We start from the raw sequence: 8,780 nt of genomic DNA on the forward strand, positions 1-8,780 counted from the left end.
TGTCGAATACTTTAACTTCGAATACTTAAACCTTGAATACTTTAACTGCAAATCATCAGTCATAATGAATACATTAACAAACATGTTTTTGGTTGATTATCTCACGTAACTTTCCTGCAACCCATTTTCATACATGGAGAGTTGGAGCCATAGTTGTCATTATTTGAGTGTAGCAATGTGGTTTCTCATGTTAGAACTTGTGCAATGGATGCGTTCCGCAACCTTAGCTCGATATGAGTGCAAAGATGATAGAGGCAATTAGGTGAAACCTTTTCAGGATGTGTGCGAGTGTAGGCTTGGGGAATTGGGCCTCATGCATTATACATATGAGTGTGGTTAATGAGAGGGGCAGAGCGTTGGTTTTTTAAAAGCCATTTTTGAACTTATTGCTTATCGATTGATGCCTAGTGAATTGTTCATGTATTTGTACCTTTGCGTGAAGATCCGGATTAGTAGTCTACTCATGTATTTGTACTTTAGTTTGGTGAACTGTTGGGAAGTGTTTCTTGTTTTTTTTAAAACAAAAAGGAAGAGACAAAAGAAAATAGTAGTAACTATCTGAGATCAATCGATCAAAGTATGGAGCGACGAAAAAAAACAGGGAGAAAAAGTTAGTGATGTATATAGTTGTTTATTTGGTTTTGTTTGTAATAATTAGGCTGGATTGGATCGCTTGAGCTACTTTATATATATTCCCATTCCATACCCTAAAACCTTGCCCCGTTACAACCCATGGTAAGCCCTCTTGATTTGCATGAGTTTCTAAGCATTCATTAGGTGGAGGTTCGAAAGTTGTACAAGCTTATTATAGTGAAATCGCACATTGGCATGTGGGTATACTAGCACATCATTCTAGCTTTAAAAGAAGTTACCGGGTGGAGAGTTCATTGTGAGAGGTTTGTTGCGTGAAATAAAAATGGAAGCATGTTAGGTTTGGATAGATTTCTATGTTTTGATATATATGTGATGAATTGCTAGTGCAAATATAAAATACAGGGGAATATGGTATGATTTGGGACCTTAACTGAGATTGGGATTTGATGGAATGGTTGTTAAGGATTTTAAAAAAAGGAAATGAATGTTTTGCTTGAGAGCAAGCAACAGGTAAGTGTGGAAATGTGAAGAGTGGTCCGTAGGACAACCGTTAATTGTCATAAATATAATAATCGGCGTACGTTTAATGGTTAAATTCTATTGAATTGGATGACTATGGTGTACTTTGTCATGACAGGTACAAAGAGCATAGAGGATGGTAGGGAGAAAGCATGGCGACGAAGCGGGAAAAAGAATCAAATGAAGAAGTGAGTAAGAATACAAGGAGCAAAACAAAAGCTGGGAGCTACCGTAGCTTAAGGTATCCACCGTAAGCTACTGTAGAATGCATTAAAAAATTCCAAGCGTAGCACAGTGGGAAGCTACCGTAGATGTTTAAAGGCCACTATAAGCTACGGTAGCCACCGTAGCTTATGGTGGAGCCTGGACGTTGATTTTGTTTTTTATTTATAATTAAGTTTTGAAGTGGCATTTCATTATCTTTTGTCATAGTTCTGAACCAAAAACTCCTGGGGAGATTTTTAGGGTTAAGAACATTATTTTGTGGTGATTTCTAAGGGAGGATTGAAGCTATTTCATCTATGTATTTCGGATTTGATGTTGGTTTGACATCCAAACGATGAAAGGCTAATTTTCTTTGTGTTCTTCCCGGATGTAAGGTTTTATTGTGAACTATGTTGATGTTCTTTAATTTCTACAATAGTAATCTAATCATTCGTGCTTAGTATTATTATGGTGTTTGTGTGATTATTTTTAGTTTGTTATTATGGTTTGATCTATGTTCTAATCCATATATTCTTGGTGTCATTGGCAATCGATATTTAGTGGGAGTGATTTGGGTTAGCTATATTAATTGATCGTCGGGAGATAACCTCGTGTTCTAGTAATTCGAGTACTTGGTCCCCTTTTATCACAAACAAGTGCACATACACGAATCATGTCTATGTGGTTCTTTCCAGTTGAACATTAACCTCACGTTGTTTATATGAAACCTGAATCTTAGGAGGAATACTCTTGCTCTTAATTGGTTACCAATATCTTTGCCATTCGCAATTTAGTTTCAGTTATTCAAATCAAACCAACCAAACTTTGAAATTACCTTTCTGCATTTTAATTTTAATCTCTTTAAATTACAATCTACTTAGTAAACACCTGTTACACATCCGATGTTATGTTTGCGTGCATACCCCGCTGCATCGCGCGGGCACACAGCTAGTACCATATTATGCACATGAAAAAGAAAGATAAAAAGTTCAATGGTTTACACGAGTTTCTTATGGTTCTCAAATCTCACTCTAGTTCTCAAATGCAAGGGGCGGCCCACTTGGACCTTGTTAGGTGTTGTCATCCCTTGGACCTAGGGCTGCAAGCGAACCGGACGTTCGTTCGGCAAGAAGTTCGTTTATGTCCGTCCGTTTAATAAAGGAACCGAACGTGGACAAAAGAATTTCGTTCGGTAAGCTTAACGGACGAACACGGACAAGGGAAAAGTTTGTTCAATAATGTTCGTGAACGTCCGGTAATGTTCGTCCGATTACGTCCAGTAATGTCCGTCCGGTATTGTAAGTGTTTAGATGTATCTAGTATTGTAATTTAGTTATGGAATGTCTAGTGTTATTAATCACATTTTTGTATTATTATGTTTGATGTCTCTTATAGTTATCCACTTTATATTAATACTAGTTTTTATCCCCCGTTATGGGGGTTGTTTTATATTATTTGTTTTCAATATTTATTTATTTTTTGAACATCTATTTTTTTTATTGTATGAAAGTTAATGATATACTTATGGTTTGATGATAAATTGTTTTACAAATAAATGATATGTTATAACCCGATTTAAAAGCTATATGGGTTTGATAAGACCCAAAACCCATTTATTTTTTTATTATAAAATTGGTTTCTTAATTATAAATAATATATATCTTTTTTTAAATAAATCAGATAGCTTTTATTCCCCCCGTATTATGGGGGTTGTTTTACATTACTCGTTTTTAATATTTATATACTTTTTTGAGTTTAATTTTATTTATGTAAGGAATTTATAATATACTTAAAGTTTTGTAGGTTCCCGGACGGATCTTACACGGGATATCGCTATATACGCAGGTGCGGAATCCCTGCGTAGGTAGTTACGAGCGTAGAATACGTAAGACAATCACACGCGATACAAACGAACACGTTATGTAATATAACTTGTAACACGTCTATTACAGACTCGATCTCTCGTCTACTGACTTGCTGAAATACACGTGATTAACCAAAACACTAACTTAACCAACTGTAAACCCGTAGGTTACTTAAATACACGACAACTTCGCCTCAGGCGAAGTTGTCAGTAACTTCGCTCGTTGAACAAGTTCGCCTAGGCGAACTTGTCTACAACTTCGCTTGTTCAACAAGTTCGCCTAAGCGAACTTGTTGACAACTTCGCTTACATACAAAATCATAAACTAAAACATAATTACATTACAGACTCGATTACAAACGCTAGACTATGAACTACTGACATTTATGTACCAACAAGTTTGATGATCAGAGAGTTTCACAAATAGCTAAGATGTTATAACCCGGTTTAAAAGTTATCTGGGTTTGGTGAGACCTAAGACCCGCTTATTTTTTTTACTATAAAATTGTTACTTAATTTTAAATAATATTTTTCTTAAAAAATCACATAATAAATTTTAGTATATCCAATTTTATAGGATTTTCACATCAATAATTTGGTGAGATTAGTTTTTAATTTAATGAGATGTTATAACCCGTTTAAGGAATATTTGGGTTTGGTAAGACCCATACCTGTGAAATCGGGTCAAATGCATGAGAAGCCTTTATTTATAAATCAAGCAAATTTGGTGACTCCAAAAAAGGGGGAGCGACCATATCGCAACACGTAAGATTTTTATGTTTTCGTTTATATATATTATAGATGTTAAGTATTAAGTATATTTGGATATTATGTAGTGTAATTCCAAATTTGTAGGTGAAGTTGTTTGGATTTGTGTTTGAAATTAATATGTAATCGTTTATGTTTGTCCATTAGTGTCCGTTGTCCATTAATGTTCATGTGTTCGTTTGTCCATTAATGTCTTACGCCCTGTTCTTGAGTTTTTTTAAAGGAAGGAAAGGAAAGGAAAACTAAGGATAATTAAAAAATGGGTGTTCTTGAGTTTTTTTTAGTGTCTGTTTGTCCATTATTGTCTGTTAACGTCTGTTTACAATATTAACGGATGGACACGGACAAACTCAATTTCTTAATGGATAGACACGGACATGATTTTTCATTTGGTAGAGTGTTCGCGAACCGTCCATTTGTCCGTCAAAGCTTAACGGGCGGACACGGACATGCTCTTGTCCGGTCCGGTCCGACTCAGTCCATGTACACCCCTACTTAGACTCCTTAGAACCCTTATTTGTTAACATCATATAATAAATTCAAACAAGCGTATATCCTCCCCCTCATGACTTATTTAATGTATATGATGATCACATTAATCAATAAGTCAATCCAATTAATAAGTCAAACTAATTACAATATAATACTCCCTCTGTCCCAATTTAAATGTCCTATTTTGACTTTTCAAGTCTTTCTTTTGCAACTTTGACCGTAAATATTTTTGTTCGTGTCATATAATACTTGATGAAAATTATATCAATGTAAATACATTTAAAACTCAACCCATTCATATAATTTTCATCAAGAATTATATGACACGAACAAAAATATTTACGGTCAAAATTGTAAAAGAAAGACTTGAAAAGTCAAACTAAAACATTTAAATTGAGACGAAGGGAGTACCAAACACAATTGACTCGTGTAATCTAATCTATCTAACTATCTAATAAACATGTGGATTTTTAGCAACCTATTCATTTACATTTTACAAGAAAGCTCCATTCATTGAAAGAGCTATTTTGTACACATGGCATCAATTCTTTTATCCCATTTTATTTTCATGTAGCGTAACAAACTCATCTCACCTTCAGTTTCTTTCAAACCCTAATTTTAATTCAATTCAATTTATTCTGTAAAAACCCGTAACATATTCTTCTATCCCATTTTCTCATACAATTTTATATCAAGCATCATTGAGAATCATCGCAATGATTTGTGTGATTTTATATGTGAGGTGTTAATTCTCATAGTGTTTGCTGACTAATTTTTTTTTCATTGCTTTATTTGATTTTGTATTTGAGTGGATCACGTCCATAGAACACAGTGATATCTAGATGGTTATCATTAACGTGTTCAACCTTGCACTCCAGATGTTTGACAAAATGCCTAAAAGATTTGGTATTATGGAATGGGATGGTTATTAAGGATCTTATCGACCTAGGTTTGATACCTTATACAAGATTCAATTGATTCTGTAAAGTAAGTCTATTATCACATCTTTGTATTAATTTTATGTTTTACAATTCAGCATTTGATGTTTTATGAAGATGAAATACCAGTCAGGAAGGACATGATTATCATCTTTACGGGTCAGCTCTTTGTTTTAAATATGTTTTTCTTTTTTAAAAAAGTGGTTCGTTTTGGCATGGGTTAAAACGGTCTCGCTTGAAGTTATTTTTTAATAATAGTTATGATGAACACTCTTGGTTACAAGATAGTGCTCGGATCTCTCAGAAACTCTACAGGTATGGTTTTTGTTTTTGTTGAATTAAAATGATCTTTTGTGATTTAGAATGGCAATGATTATGGTTATATTGGCGGGGATAAGCTTAGATTAAGTGCCATGCGATGTTTGCCAAGGTTGGATGTCGCCGTTACAATGGAAGTAAGTCCATTACAATCTTTTTTACTTCTCATGTGTACCAACATAAACAATGTTTCTTAGTTTCTTTCTTCTTTGCTGATTACATCTTATTTCAATTATTGTTTAAACAATGTTGACGGTCTCTAGCATTATTCAACAAAATATGTTGGATCCATTTACTTTAAAAATTCCAGCCCTGTGTCTAACAAGTTTTATTAATCGAAAGTAATTTGCTGCTACTGATATCAGATTTGGATCACATTACAAAGTTTTGAGTAAAATGTGGAGTTATGTGTAGATTTGAAAGTAAGTTTTGTGCAAAATCAGGTGGTTAAATTGATCAGGTGATGTGTTATTTTGGGTATAAAAAGGCTTAACAGTGGTTATTTTAAAAGTGAAAGGGCCTTTTGGATCAAATAATATACAAAGTATTAAGTATCAAGTTTGACTTCTATTAGTCAAACTGGCAACTGTCTGATTATTATTGATTAAGAATAGGATCCTACAATACTTCAATTTTGTGGGTAAGTTGTGCATTTTTTTAACTCAAGTTTTTGTCAAAGTCGACGGTGGTTTATTTATTTACTTATTTTGTAGTTACCTTTTGAATACCAAATCTTGAAATGTATCATCTTGAACTGATTAACTCAACCGGTTAAGTTCAATAATCTTTAATGTGGTGCAGCCTGCAGTAATAAGAAGAGTACAGTGAATCATCAGTTCTATATTTTTTGTTGACAAATACGACTACAAACGTTGTGTATAAGGAGAGATTTAGAGAATTGTAATTTATATATAATTTGTATGGCTACGTATTTTGTTTGAATCCATAATGTAAGTAATTTTTTTATATTATTACTATTTATTTTTATATTTTATATATTTACCACCCCGTATGTTACATGGGTTCTAACCTAGTTGGTTATATAATAATAGAAAGATATCATATGATGCAAATGGCCTATGTGTTTCTTTGGCCTATGTGTTTCTTTGGCCTATGTGTTTCTTTTTGCTGTTATAACAGTATCAGCTTTACAATTATTACAATATACAAGTTCGTAATATTATTGTATTTTCTAAAGAGATCGAAAAATTATATAATGATAGTTTTATCCATTAATCAAACTATATCAAGAAAATGTTAAGATTATTTGTAAAACAGCAATGCTTATTATCGAAGTACGTTAAATGATGTCCGCATACTCTCATTTGTGATTAATTAGAGCAAACGGTGAGTTGGGTTTAATATTGATCAATTTGGGTTGACATTGGTCAATTATTGCCCATCAACAATTTCGTATGTAAATTACATTTTTTCCGTGCATGACTAAGATATTTGGTGGCAATAAATAATTTGATTGGTTTCGAGTTTCACTAGTACTTCAAACCTTGACCCACATGTCTCCTCTACACCAATTGTGGCACCCAATTTAGCAGGACCATACGAATTGTGCATATCTGAAAAAAGGAGTGTTATCCACTGATCTTATTGACGAACAAAAGAGGTCACTAAGTTGTGACGGATTTGTCGACGGACAATGTCACTTACAACGGAGATATTTTGGGACGTTTTGTGAAGGATATGCGTCACTCCAACATCGTTTGGTAACGATTTATATATAAAAAGATAATTAACGTAAGTAAAACAATAATGAACCAAATTTGTGTTGTTAAACATGTTGCTTGAATATGAGTCAAATGACTAACAAAATATAAGTTATATATATCTGTTAAGAATTTTTATTAAAAAAAGGCATTGTGACAGAAATTCATCTCTTCAACCATAGCAAATGTTGATATAAGGTTTCCTTTCAAGTGTTTATTTTTTTTAGATTTCTTGGTGTCGGAGGTCTCTCAGAAAACAGTCTCAATACTCCCAAGATTACAGGTAAGATATGAGGAGGTTTGCAAGGGAAAGCCTTGCAAAATATCATCAAGATAAGGCCTACTATTGCTTGTCGATATCACATTATATTTGTTTTGACAATAAAATAAAATAGGGTATTTAATAATTTGGTTACAAACCGGTTAAACAACTAACCAAATCGTATTAGATTGACGGATTTATGTTCAGTTTTAAACTGAACATAATAAGGTAACCAGTTTTGGGTTCAATTTTAAATGGAACCAAATTAGGTAATTAACTTTTTGGTTCTCTAAAATTTAGCCTAAAAACAAAGAAACCGGATTACATTTTAGCTCAATCACATTTAGCACAAAACCAATCATATTTTGTCCAAATCCATTCTAATTTCAACTTAAACCAAAACCCAGGATCCAATTTTTATTTATTAATTTTCTTTGTTAAAATTGGGCTGGCTTGAAACCGAAATTAAACTGAATTTGAAAATTAAATCATATGGATTTTGATTTCAATTCTATTAAAAAATCTTCAAAATGAGAAACCCAAAACCGAACCGATGAGCATCCCAAATCTACCACATATGATAGTGTATACATCTCTGATAATTATAACTTTCACATGGGTGTACGTGCGAGGTGAAACAAGTTCACATGTAGTAATGGTAAGACCATGAGTAGTCATAACTCTCCACTCCCAGACATTATGCGTCACGTGGCGCCAGTCAGAGTTATGATTTTTTACAAAAACAGAGTGTAGTCATAACTCTCCACCTCCAGGCGTTATGCGCCATGTGACGCCCAGTCACTTTTACACTTTTTGTTTTTTTTTTTAAATTTTTTAATAAGAATAATAAAATAACAATAATATATTATTAAAAAATATTACATTAAAATAAAAAAAAACTACTCGTCGTCTTCGCCCTCTTCGTCCTCGTCGTCGTCGCTCTCTTCCTCTTCATCGTCTTCGCCATCGTCGTCGTCTTCATCCTCGTCTTCATTGTTGTCCTGGTTTTGATCATCGTTTTCACCAGGAAAAGACCGATACATCCAAAGATATTTGACTAAATCCTCATTTAGTGTGTTATGAATCTCTCTTGACCGCAC

Source organism: Bidens hawaiensis, unplaced genomic scaffold (genome assembly GCF_021521415.1).
Source record: "Bidens hawaiensis isolate Kalapana, Puna unplaced genomic scaffold, B.hawaiensis_p1.1 tig00027336_1, whole genome shotgun sequence".
NCBI classification, from domain to species: domain Eukaryota; kingdom Viridiplantae; phylum Streptophyta; class Magnoliopsida; order Asterales; family Asteraceae; genus Bidens; species Bidens hawaiensis.